Source organism: Palaemon carinicauda, chromosome 2 (genome assembly GCF_036898095.1).
Source record: "Palaemon carinicauda isolate YSFRI2023 chromosome 2, ASM3689809v2, whole genome shotgun sequence".
Classification (NCBI taxonomy): Eukaryota; Metazoa; Arthropoda; class Malacostraca; order Decapoda; family Palaemonidae; genus Palaemon; species Palaemon carinicauda.
The window spans coordinates 109,237,649-109,250,111 of record NC_090726.1 but is presented as its reverse complement, the minus strand read 5'-3'; the positions used below and the strand labels follow the sequence as shown (position 1 = coordinate 109,250,111).

The following is a 12,463-nucleotide window of genomic DNA, read 5'->3' as shown; positions in this document are numbered from 1 at the left end:
TTGAAGGGACAGTATTGATTCAGGGGAAAGTATGGTAGCACAGTACTTTCACAGATCTATATTTTCTTATGGGTAATTTCTAGTTTGTTTGTTATTTGTGGAGCTGGAGTGTAAAGGACTGATAAATTTGCCCTAAATATGATATTTTAATTATAAAATAAATTTTTGAATATACTTACCCGGTGAATATATAATAGCTGAGCCTCTGGCGGCTCGACAGAAAAAACACACAAAAACTCGCGAGCGATCGCTATGAAGGTTGCGGGTGTGCCCACTAGCGCCAACTATCGGCCAGATACCGCATATACATGTAAACAGACCCAATTTTTCTCATCCCGCTGGGTCTCTATCGGGGAGGAAGGGGGGGCCTTTAATTTATATATTCACCGGGTAAGTATATTCAAAAATTTATCTTATAATTAAAATATAATTTTTAAATATTTAACTTAGCCGGTGAATATATAATAGCTGATTCACACCCATGGTGGTGGGTAAAGACCAGAGTTAATTAAGTTTACAGCGTATATGCTTAGAGTTTTTGACAGTTATATCATAACAAAACCCAAATATATAAAGGTACCTGGTAAGGAAGTCGACTTAGACGATTACTCTGCCTTATTAGTCTGTCTTCCTCACGAAGCCCAGCGATCCTCTTAGGATGCTGAAAGATTCCCAGGAGCTGAAGTATTAAGGGCTGCAACCCATACAACAGGACCTCATCAAACCCCTAATCTGGGCGCTCTCAAGAAATGACTTTGACCACCCGCCAAATCAATCAGGATGCGAAAGGCTTCTTAGCCTTCCGTACAACCCAAAAAACAATATTAAAAACATTTCAAGAGACAGATTAAAAAGGATATTGGAATTAGGGTAATGTAGTGGTAGAACCCTCACCCACTACTGCACTCGCTGCAACGAATGGACCCAGTGTGTAGCAGTCCTCGTAAAGAGTCTGGACATCTTTTAAGTAAAATGACGCGAACACTGACTTGCTTCTCCAAAAAGTCGCGTCCATAATACTTTGCAGAGATTTATTTTGCTTGAAGGCCACGGAGGTTGCTATAGCTCTAACTTCGTGCGTCTTAACCTTAAGCAAACATCGGTCTTTCTCATTCAAGTGAGAATGAGCTTCTCGTATTAAAAATCTGATAAAATATGACAAAGCATTCTTTGACATAGGCAATGATGGTTTCTTAACTGAGCACCATAATGCCTCAGATTTACCTCGTAATGACTTAGTACGAGCTAAAGAGAACTTAAGAGCTCTAACAGGACATAATACTCTTTCCAGTTCGTTGCCTACGATCTCTGATAAGCAAGGAATATCAAAAGATTTAGGCCAAGGACGAGAAGGCAGTTCATTTTTGGCCAGGAAACCAAGTTGAAGTGAACAAGTGGCTTTTTCTGTAGAAAAGCCGATGTTCTTACTGAAGGCATGAAGTTCACTGACCCTTTTAGCCGAAGCCAAGCACACTAGGAAAAGTGTCTTGAGGGTGAGATCCTTCAGGGAGGCTGAATGTAATGGCTCAAACCTGTCTGACATGAGGAACCTTAGGACCACGTCTAAGTTCCATCCAGGAGTTGCCAAACGACGTTCCTTAGAGGTCTCGAAAGACTTAAGGAGATCTTGGAGATCTTTATTGTTGGAAAGATCTAAGCCTCTATGTCGAAAGACCGAAGCCAACATGCTCCTGTAGCCCTTAATCGTGGGAGCTGAAAGGGAGCGAACCTTTCTCAGATGTAAAAGAAAATCTGCGATTTGGGCTACAGAGGTACTGGACGAGGACACAGATGCTGACTTGCACCAGTCTCGAAAGACTTCCCACTTCCCACTTCGACTGGTATACTCTAATGGTAGAAGCTCTCCTCGCTCTTGCAATCGCACTGGCTGCCTCCTTCGAAAAGCCTCGAGCTCTTGAGAGTCTTTCGATAGTCTGAAGGAAGTCAGACGAAGAGCAGGGAGGCTTTGATGGACATTCTTTACGTGGGGCTGACGTAACAGATCTACCCTTAGAGGAAGACTTCTTGGAAAGTCTACCAGCCATTGAAGTACCTCGGTGAACCACTCTCTCGCGGGCCAGAGGGTAGCAACCAACGTCAACCTTGTCCCTTCGTGAGAGGCGAACTTCTGCAGTACCTTGTTGACTATCTTGAATGGTGGGAATGCATATAAGTCCAGAAGAGACCAATCCAGTAGAAACGCGTCTATGTGGATTGCTTCTGTATCTAGGACTGGAGAGCAATAGATTGGTAACCTTTTGGTCAACGAGGAGGCAAAGAGGTCTATGGTGGGTTGACCCCAAGTAGCCCAAAGACTCTTGCCCACGTCCTTGTGGAGGGTCCATTCCGTGGGTATCACCTGACCCCTCCGACTGAGACAGTCTGCCAAGACGTTCAAATCCCCCTGGATGAATCTCGTCAACAGGGAGATGCCTCGATTTCTTGACCATAAGAGAAGGTCCCTTGCGATCTCGAGCAGCATGAAGGAGTGTGTGCCTCCTTGCTTGGAGATGTACGCTAAAGCTGTGGTGTTGTCTGAGTTGACCTCTACCACTTAGTTTCGAAGAAGCTTTCGAATATCATCAAGGCCAAGTGGACTGCTAATAGCTCCTTGCCGTTGATGTGCATGCTCTTCTGACTTGAGGTCCACAGACCCGAGCATTCCCGACCGTCCAGGGTCGCACCCCAACCCAAATCCGACGCGTCTGAGAACAACACGTGGTTTGGGTTCTTGACTGCTAGGGATAGTCCCTCTCTCAGACTGATATTGCTGTCCCACCATTTCAGGCATGCCTTTACTGGTTCGGAGACTGGGAATGATACCGTCTCTAACGTCTTGTCCTAGTTCCAGTGAGAGGCTAGATGGAACCGGAGAGGCAGAAGGTGTAGTCTCCCTAGTGAGACAAACTGCTCCAGGGATGAGAGAGTCCCTACGAGACTGTTCCAACTCCTGACTGAACAAACGTTCTCTTTTCAGCATTAGTTGGACTTCGAGCAGGGCTTGTTCTATTCGGGTGGCAGACGGAAAAGCCTGAAAAAACTGGACTGCAAATCTCCATCCCCAAATATAGAATAATCTGGGATGGGATCAGTTGGGACTTTTAGGTTGACCAAAAGTCCCAACTCCCTGGCCAGACTCAACGTCCAATGTAGATCCTGCAGACAGCGAAGACTGGACGATGCTCTGAGAAGCCAGTCGTCCAAGTACAGGGAGGCTCGGATCCCCGATAGATGGAGGGATTTTGCCACATTCCTCATGAGCCTCGTAAACACGAGAGGAGCAGGACTGAGGCCAAAGCACAGGGCTCGAGACTGGTACCCCACATTCCTGTAAACAAACCTCAGAAACAGTTGGGAATCCTGGTGTATAGGAATGTGGAAGTATGCCTCCTGAAGGTCGAGAGAGACCATCCAGTCGCCTTCCATTAATGCTGTCAAGACAGCCTGGTAGACTTCATCGTGAAGTTTGTCTTGACAATGAACACATTGAGCGCACTTGCCTCTTACGTACTCTTGCAGTGAACATGGCTGCCAGATCATTGGAGCCATCCCTGAGGAACTTGTTCCTGCAGAGAACGTGGCTGTCAGATCATTGGAGCCATCCCTGAAAGCCTTGTTTATGCATGACATAATTGTACAGCAAAACTTCAAACGCTCGAAAAAACTCCTAACAGGAGATGGTCTAGCTCTGAAGTCGACCATAAAATCTTGGAGCGTCTCATGGCCAGGCGCCAGGGAGAGTCTATGAGGTTTGAGAAGTCTATCTGGGCAGAGGCAGGAACTCCCAAGCCGAGAACTTCTCCCGTGTCATATCAGACTCTCGCTCTATAAGCCAGCTTAAAAGTAGGGAAAGCAAAGGCTGTCTCCCCCAAACTCCTCCTGGTGATTAACCAGTCGCCTAGCAAACGTAAAGCTCTCTTAGAAGAGCGAGAGAGCACTAGCTTATAAAACAACGGCTTCGAAGTAGCTAGGCCTAGTGTAAACTCTGACGTTTAGGCGAACGAGGAGCAGCAGTTACAAAAAGATCCGGACAAAGATCCTTAAAAATCAGCATGATTTATTTAAAGTCCATAGAGGGCTGAGCAGCTTTAGGCTCCTCTCCGTCTGACAGAGTCCTCAAGGGAATATCAGTAGGAGGGGGATCAGCAACTTCCTCATCTGAAGGAACCTTGTCCGACAATAGCCGAGTCTCAAGCAAGGGAGAGACCTGCCGTGGTGGCAATGCTTGACAAGCAGAGTCCACACGCAAAGGAGCAACAGTAGCAGTCAAGGACGCTATGTCATGTAACTGCTTAAAGGACTGACCAGTAACAACAACAGGTGCGGGAGGACGTTCGACGTCAACTCGAGACTGCCTTGACTGCTTAGACTGAGCAGTCAAAACAACTCTTGACTGCGGTGCTTGACGCTCAACGTCAAAACAAGTCAACTATGCTGGTTGGTGAACGTCCTGAACGTCAACAAGAGCAAGCGGCAGCGGCTGAACGTCCACAAGCGGCTGAGAGTCAACACGGGACTGCATCGAGTGAGGCTCTACAAAACATGATTGACGTGACTTTGTAACGTCAATGTCAACAGGACGAGCAAAGGCTCGTTTGGGCGGCTGACGGCCAAGATCTCGATCAGCTAAGCGGCGAGGATCATCGTGAACCTGCTCAACAGAATAGTCCTCCATAAGAGAGGCAAGCTTATTCTGCATGTCTTGCCGTACAACCCATTTAGGATCAACGGGAATGGTTGCGGTAAGAGACGAGGGTAACGTCTGTGACTGCAAAACCTTGCCTACAAAAAGACTCTCGGAGCCTGTGTTACGCTTTTGTTTAGGCGGCGAGCAGTCTTCCGATGACTGCATAGGGTCAGAGCTGTCCTAATGGTTACAACCAGGACGTTGGACCTGTCCTGAAAGGACTGACTTTCGCTTAAAGGGCCTCGAAACCTTGTTCCACGGTTTCTTATGCGAAAAGCCTTCGGATGACGAGGAGAAAATCGACTCGCTCGTCTTATGGTAGGGGCGGTGTTGATGAGACACGCCTGAAACCATAGAGGGAACGTCTGTTCGCTGATCAAGTCCTCTCGAACCCATAAGTCGTACGACATTACTTCTCCCCTGGGCTTGGGAGCTTGCAAGAGGTCTCGGACTAGGCGAACGACAGGCACGAACAGACGACCCCTCGGTCGCAACACTGATAACACTTTGCGCAATTATCACTTTATCACTACGATTTTCTGTTTTGCACTTACAGTGAACCCTCGTTTATCGTGGTAGATAGGTTCCAGTCGCGGCCGCGATAGGTGAAAATCCGCGAAGTAGTGACACCATATTTACCTATTTATTCAACATGTATATTCAGACTTTTAAAACCTTTCCTTGTACGTAGTACTGTTAACAAACTACCCTTTAATGTACAGAACACTTAATGCATGTACTACAGTACCCTAAACTAAAACAGGCACAAATATTAAAGGTGATTTTATATCATGCATTTCCTAAACATGCTAAAAAGCACGATAAAAAATGGCAACCAATGTTTTGTTTACATTTATCTCTGATCATAATGTAGAAACAAACTGGAGGTAGAGCTTTGCTTATTACCCAGACATATTTCCCATACTTTTCCCTTAGAACTACATCACATCTTCCTACTTTAGATATATAGATAGATAGATAGATATATATATATATATATATATATATATATATATATATATATATATATATATATATATATATATATATATATATATATATATATATATATATATATATATATATATATATATATGTGTGTGTGTATATAACGGATTTTGAGCGAAGCGAAAAATCTATTTTTGGGTAAGATGGCCATGTCTTCCTGATGGAAGTTCCTCTAAGGTAGCTTCCTAGGGTATATTACAACTACGGCGATATTCCCAGAGAATTTACCTTAAGGTACCCAGAATTCTAACTCCTGGAGCGAATATCCCTAATAAAAGAGCCAGGGATATCGTATAAATCAGAGGACGTATTCTTGACACGCCACATGGCAATCTGTACCCCGAACAGAGTTAACACTTCGTAGGGGTCAAATGGCAAGAAAACGAAAACGAGAAAGAAAAGGGGAGAGCCGTTCGTAAGGCCCTCTCTTCTCCCGTTTCGTAAGCGTGCCCTGCGCCGATTCTGGCGCCATCTGCATTCCTTGTAGCGAAACACGAGGTGCTACAGATACCGTATATAGGGAGGGGTCCTACGGCCCTTTCATTGAAAGGGAAGGGCGGATCCATCAGGACGACATGGCCATCTTACCCAAAAATAGATTTTTCGCTTCGCTCAAAATCCGTTTTTTGGGCTCAAGCCATGTCGTCCTGATGGAAGTATACCAGAGCATTACTGTATCTGTGGATTCTCAAAATGTGCCGTACTCCTCAGAAGTATTTCCCCCACTCGACGCGACCTAGAGACCTAAGATGTTACCGTCATACATCTTTTCAACTAATCATAAACCATGATAGAGCTTCCTGCCCCCAACAGGGAAGAGTCTTACTAGACTCTGGGAAAGTCTCGAAGAGTACATATATCTAAGTATGAACCCCAGGCAAGCGAGTATAGTGGTCTCACCCCATACTGGGTAAAGCGAAGTTCGAAAAGAATCACTGTGTCAATATGAAATATCGACCAGTCCTCCGCTCAAAACACGTATTGGACAAAGGTTTATATCCGCTTAGGAGGAAACTCGTAAATCCGCCACCATCCCTTTATGGGATGGAGTCCTCCAGCTAAGGGAAAGCATAAACCAATGCAATATTAGCTTGCATAAGGGAACATTCTATTAGAATTATCCCCGGGTAAATATACATAGAATGAATGCTCACAGGTGAAGGAGACGCAAGGTTCTCAAGAACCAGTTTATTGACAGACAATAAACAAACAGGTTAACCACACTCATATATATATATATATATATATATCTATATATAAGAGGAGGATAACTAAAACTTTAAGCATAAGTATGATAGTAAACAGAAACTTGTTTGTCTGAAAGAAAAAACATTGGAGCCACTTTTAAGATCCCAAAGTATCAAAGTCAAAAGTCTGTTTTACTAATCAGTCACATTAGCGTTAGAAACGCTCGGCACGCATGTTTGCACTTATGCTGGGTTCACCTTTGAAAGTGGAACAGTCAACGTGGGTCACCCAGTACCCTCACATAGTTTGTAGTACAACATGTGACTACATACTCACCCTGGAATTAATTGTCCCAATTAAGTTACTGTTCCTCGCAGAGTTAAACAGCAGGGTTAACGACGCAACCCACTGCTACCACAGAACCTCTTAGTTGCTGCACTTGCTTCGCATAGTGACGAAAGAACACTCTGGAAGACTTCCAGCCAGTGTACGAACGAAGATGTCCAAAATCCCTACAACTAAAGAAGTTTAAGGATGAAGCAACTTTCCTCGGATCGTGACCTGTGGGTGAACAATCAGGATCCGCTCTGCGAATAAGATATGTGATTTTCGCCCTGAGTTGTTTCAGTAATAAATTTTGAGCCTGACGTTTCTCCCCTGGCCAGATGGCCACCCTTGAAGTCTGAAGTTCTACGAAGATAGACCTTTAGGCATTCTACTGGACATAGAGATGCATCTTCTTTCAGAGGGCAGATTCTTCAGGGACCCCACCTGATGGTGGGTAACTCGTTCTTGGTGAGAAACGTAGGATCCGGAAATAGGTTCAGTTCACCCATCCAGGAACTGAACACGACCTTCCTCTCTCGAGAGGGGTATGATCTCACTAACCCTGGCCCCGGACGCGAGTGCAAAAAGGAGGATAACTTATGGGTCAAATCCTTTAACGCCCATTCCTTATTGTTCAACAGCGAAGCAAAATGAAGAACTTTTCTAAAGACCATGAATTGGGCTTTGGAGGTGCTAAAGGTCTGAGCCTAGCGCAGGCTTTCGGAACTTTTATAAAAGATCTCGTTAGCGAGGTCGACCTGGAAGGCATATAGAATGGGTCTTGCCAAAGCAGACCTACATGTTAAAATCGTGTTAGTTACCGATCCATAACCATGGAGATGGATGAAGAAAGATAAGAAGAAGTCCGTCGTGATCTCCTGCGGAATCTTCGTCTGACAAGGGCTACCCATTCTCTCCAAGATGACTCATATTGCCTTTTAAAAGGTTTGCACTTATAATCCTCTAGGAAGTCCATGCTGGCTTTCGAAATCCCAAAACACTTTCTCACCTGTTAAGGAAAGAAAATCATGAGCTGCTGGGTCCGGGTTTTCTGTAATGAAGCGCAGACAATTGACTTCTGGACTCACTGGGTCAGAACTGGATCTGGTAGCGGTCGAAACTCCAATCGTAGTTCCAATGCCAGAGGGAACCCCACACTGTTCGGCCACTTGTGGGCCACTATTGCCGCTACTCCCTTAAATGATCTCAGTTTGTTGAGGACCCTCAACAGAAGGTTGTAAGGAGGGAACAGATAAATCCTGAACCATCTGTTCCAGTCGAGGGACATCACGTCCACTGCTTCCGCCAAGGGGTCCTCGTACGGGGACACATACAGGGGCAACTTCTTGTTGTCTTTCGTCGCAAAGAGGTCTAGCCGCAGTTCTGGGACTTGACTCAGAATGAAGGAGAATGGTCCTGCGTCTAGGGACCATTCCGACTCTATCGGTGTGAACCTGGATAGAGCGTCCGCTGTCACATTGCGGACTCCTTGAAGGTGAACTGCTGACAGGTACCATTTCTTCTTCCCCCAAATCGGAAGATGGCCAACATCACCTGGTTGAGAGGTGGTGACCTTGATCCTTGTCGATTCAAGCATCTCACAACTCCCCCGCTGTCCAGCACCAACCTATTGTGGATCGAGCGATGCGGGGAGACTTTCTTTAAGGAAAGAAGGACTGTCATAGTCTCTCGAAAATGACTGTGAGAGGTCTTGAATAGACTGGACCAAGACCCTTGGGCCTTTTTCTGATGAGAGTGAACTCCCCATCCCTCCTTCGAGGCGTCTGAGTGACTCGTCACCGACGGGGGAGGTGGATGAAGAAGAACCGACTTCCTAAGGAGTCTGGCTTGGGACCAAGGCCTGAGAAGAGTATTTCGACGAAGCGGAACTGGTCTTCTCAGATCTCTTCGCGCATCTGATGCATAACTACTCCAATCTCCGGTTGCATCCTTTAGCTGTGCTCTTAGCACCGGGTCTGTCACCGAAGTAAACTGGAGAGACCCCAGTACACTCTCCAGTTCGCATCTGATATCCATACGGAATCTAGAAGTCTCTTGACAGAACCAGCTATCTCCTTTCTTTTCTCCGCCATGACGGAGAAAACGGTGTGACATTAGGTCCCAGTGGATTCACACCCACCGGAACTTAGAGATGGAGGAAGTTGAGACTTTTCCTGTTGATCTTGAAGCCTAGATAATCTAGGAAATGGATCACATACAGGGAAGCTTGCAAGCAATCTGTCCTGGGTGCTGCCCACACCAGCCAAAAATCCAGGTAGGCTACTACCTGAATTCCCTTTAGGCGTAATTGACTGAGAACTACGTTCGCAAGCATCGTGAAAATCCTTGGGGCTATTTTTAGCCCGAGAGGCATGGCTTTGAAGACGTATAGTCTTCGTTGTAGCCTTAACCTTAGGTAGGAGGAGAATCGACAATAGATTGGAACGTGCCGATAGGCGTCTGACAAAACTATGGAGGCGGTAAATGCCCTCTTGGGCAGTAAGGTCCTTATGTGTTGCATTGTTAGCATCTTGAACCTGTAATTCGCTATGAACTTGTTAAGTGGCGACAAGTCCAGAATGACTCCGAGTTTTCCGAGTCTTTCTTGGGAACACAAAACAGCCTCCCTTGGAATTAGATGGACTTTACCCTTCGGATCACTTTTCCTCTAACAGTTCTTGAATGAACTCCTCCAGAACGGGGGTGGAGTATCGGAAAAACGCCGAGGGTATGGGGATGGAGTGCTGTACCAGCTCCAGCCCAGTCCCTTCTTGAGTAGGCTGTGGACCCAGGGATCGAAGGTCCACCGATCCCAAAAGCGTTGGAGACTCCCTTCTACCAATATCATCTCGCTCGGACTGTTGTCCTGAGGTCTTGCCTCTCTGACCGCGACCACCCATGAAAACCCCTTCTCCTTGAGGGGCGCCTAGACGAACTTCTGGCTGCTCCTCTAGGCTTGTTCGACAGGCAGTTGACTGACCTTCGAACGATGGGTTGAATGCCGGAGACTGTGTCGACACGAATTGGGGAACCCACTGAAGTGTGGTCGGGGTTTTTGCCACCATCTGGGGCACTGAGGGCATCAGCAAATGCCGTTGCTGCTGTTGTCTACTTGACTTAGCTGGCCGAAAAGTATCCTAATCCTTTTAGTCTTCCTCCAAGGTTGGGGACCCCATCCGGGGAAGAATTTCTCTTGGTAGACAGGCCCCACTCCTGGAGAAGATTTCTATCGTCCGTGGCGGCCCTATCAACCTTTTTGACCGATTCACTAGGGAAAAGGTCTTTGTCCCAACTGTTGGAGGAGATTAGTTTCCTTGGCTCGTGCCTCATCGTAGCCCGGGCGAACACGAATTCCCTACAGGTTTTCTTCGCCCTGACGGAGCTGTAGAGATCCTTCGTCACAGTGGCCAGATGAGTCTTGATCACAACCATGAACGTTTCATGGACCTTGGGATCACTTGTCATCGTCTCAAAAGTGGACTGAAGAGACAAAGAGGCAGCCAGTCTTTCCTTTGTCTCGAGTTCTCTCCGCAAAAGAAAGCCAGACAGCTTAGAGAGGATCTCGCCGAACCGGCATCCGGCAAAATCCGCCTCCCACATCTGGACTGAGAAGGTAAGATGGACGTCCTTCCAGTCCTTGTTTTACTTACTAAATCTTCCTTTCTAAAGGCCAGCAACAAGGGTTTACACTCCACCAGGGAGGGGAAAGGCTTGCCAGCCTCGACTGTTTTCAAAACCGCCGCAAACCCTTTCAGCGAAAAGGGGGAAGGCTGTGGCAGGAGAGGACACAAAGGAAGGGAGCCTCTTACTCAAATACAGCTACCTTTGAGTTCATGAAGGCCCTCTCTTTCATCGAAGATGAAAGCAAGGCATGAGCCTAGCATGGACTATCACTACGACCTCCTCCGGCTCTGTCTCTTCCTTTGAAGCTGGTACCTCCTTCAACCGGACATAGCAGTCCGGAGATGCCCCTGCAGTTACAATGCAGCTGCCTTCCCATTCTTCTCCCTCTGCCTTTGTTGGATCAAGCCAACAATGGAGGGAGGGCCTGCTCTACTGCGAGAGCAGACGATGTTGAGGGAGCAGGTTCAAGGACCTGAACCGGAGCAGCCGACCTCTCTCGGCCTCTTCCGCTACCTTGTCCGGAGCTCGAACTTCATCCTGGCCTTCTGCCAGGAGGTCTTCCTCCAGACGTTCGGACACGTCTGGCATCCTGTCGTCCAACTGGATGCTAAGCAAGGCGACCGCGACTTCAGCATCCACGGGATCTGAATTAAGGGGACCTCCTCTTGAGGTTGGGGGAATCACTGTAACAGTTGATACCCTAGGGAAAAAGAAAGCCCTCATCTTCTCATTTGGAAGATAAGGTCCAGAGGTGATCTTCTGAAAGCCCCTCACCCAGGTACGAAGCTTCTCCCTAGCTATATCCCTTGAATCCACCGTTGTAGGGGAGACAAAAACGGATTTTGAGCGAAGCGAAAAGAAAAAGCCTCAATAGATAGGTTAGTGCATATGAAACATACCTGGAGACCCAATACCGGAGAACATCCGTGGAGACAGCGCATGCCACACGCCTCCTTCGGAACCATATCCGCAGAAGTCCTACTGCGGACGTTGCAGAAAATACATCCGCACTACGGATGGTCCTCCTGTAAAGAGAAGAAATTTCCATGAGTATCAAGTGAACTACGTATCACTGGATATGCACAGTAGCATAACAAAACGGAAAGGAAAGGAAAGACACATCCTTGTATTTCCCGCACACCCAATTGTTGTAGCCTTCCAGATAATAAAATCGTATAGTTAATCTATGCCAGATTAACCAATGGAAAATTTCCAAAGGAAATAGGTGTAGCCCCCGCCTAAGGAATGATTTTAAAATACCGGATAGTAGACAAGAAAGAACTCACTTTCTTATCTGTAAGGCCAACAGCAACGGGTCGTGCAAGACCACAAAGAATAAGGAAAAGACACATACTTGTGAATCTCCCACAATCACCTGTGGAAGCCCACCAGCCATTAAAATCAAATGGTTAGTCTTTGCTAGAATAACCAAAGATCATATTTCCCGAGGGAAATTAGGTGTATCTCACACCTAAGGTAAGATTTTACCATTCTGGCTAAAGATGAAAAGAATTCTCTTTTCATCCCTGTAAGGCAACACCAAGTGATTGCACAAGGCAACACAAGTAAGTTAGAAAAGACAGTGTTGTAACCTACTATATCATGGTCTCCCCTGGTAGAAAACACTAT

General features: G+C 46.5%; 1 protein-coding gene across 5 annotated transcripts in view; it reads right to left on the bottom strand.

The window, feature by feature from the left end:
* LOC137626265 (BRISC and BRCA1-A complex member 1-like) overlaps window positions 1–12,463 on the bottom strand; it is a 249,154-nt gene that overhangs the window by 198,601 nt on the left and 38,090 nt on the right. The window lies entirely within an intron of this gene.